This window comes from Marmota marmota, unplaced genomic scaffold (genome assembly GCF_001458135.2).
Source record: "Marmota marmota marmota unplaced genomic scaffold, marMar, whole genome shotgun sequence".
Taxonomy (NCBI): Eukaryota; Metazoa; Chordata; class Mammalia; order Rodentia; family Sciuridae; genus Marmota; species Marmota marmota.
Genome location: NW_026000211.1, coordinates 20791654 through 20792466, shown reverse-complemented (window position 1 = coordinate 20792466; position 813 = coordinate 20791654). Strand labels below are relative to the sequence as shown.

At 27.1% G+C, this 813-nt stretch overlaps 1 non-coding gene across 1 annotated transcript; it reads left to right on the top strand.

Moving 5' to 3' along the window:
* Positions 1-299: 299 nt before the first annotated feature.
* On the top strand, positions 300-406 carry LOC125612910. Its single transcript, XR_007343397.1, has one exon. It is a non-coding gene; the product is annotated as a U6 spliceosomal RNA (small nuclear RNA).
* Positions 407-813: the final 407 nt, after the last annotated feature.

Below are 813 nucleotides of genomic sequence, written 5' to 3'. Positions count from 1 at the left end.
AATTTGTATCTCAGTAATATATTATAAAATGTATTATTATTGTCAATCTAAGTTCATATTAATTTGAAAACAAGAATACGTTCTTTTAACAAACTGTTGGCATACCATTATGTCATGTATATGGGGTTTTATTTGTTTGTTTATTGGCTGATTTAGAATGAAAAATAATTCTGTGAAAGAAATTTAAGGTGGATTATCTAGTCAATTTTTCCAGTCTAAATTTTAAGGTGCTAAAACATAATCTAATATTTTGATTTTTAAAGTTCTTCTTTAAAAAAAGTCTCAAAAATCAAACACTTACGCTCACTTTGGCAGCACATATACTAAAATTGGAATGATACAGAGAAGATTAGCATGGCCCCTGCTCAAAGATGACATGCAAATTTGTGAAGCATTCCATATTTTCAGTAATGTAGTCATGCAAGATACTGAATTTGGTGAAACAAGCTAAGGAGATAGAGGGTTTCCCTGTATACTTCTTTACATCTTTGTGGAAATATATAAATATTTTGAAATTTTTAATTAATAAAGAATTATGAAAAAAATCAAGCACTTATTAGAGGAAAACTCTACTTAAAATTATAATGATCATTTGGCTTTTTTAAATCACTAATCTTCATGCCAGAAGAAATATGTTTGAGTCATTTACACCTTTAGTTCACTAAAATAGAAACATGAAATGTTATTCTGTAAACGGAAAACAAAAAAATGTACATATAGCCATATATGTGTATGCATATTTTTTTCTTTAAAAAGAAGATTAAAAGGTTTCATAATTTTGAGCAGCAAAAGAGGAGTATAACAAACACTACA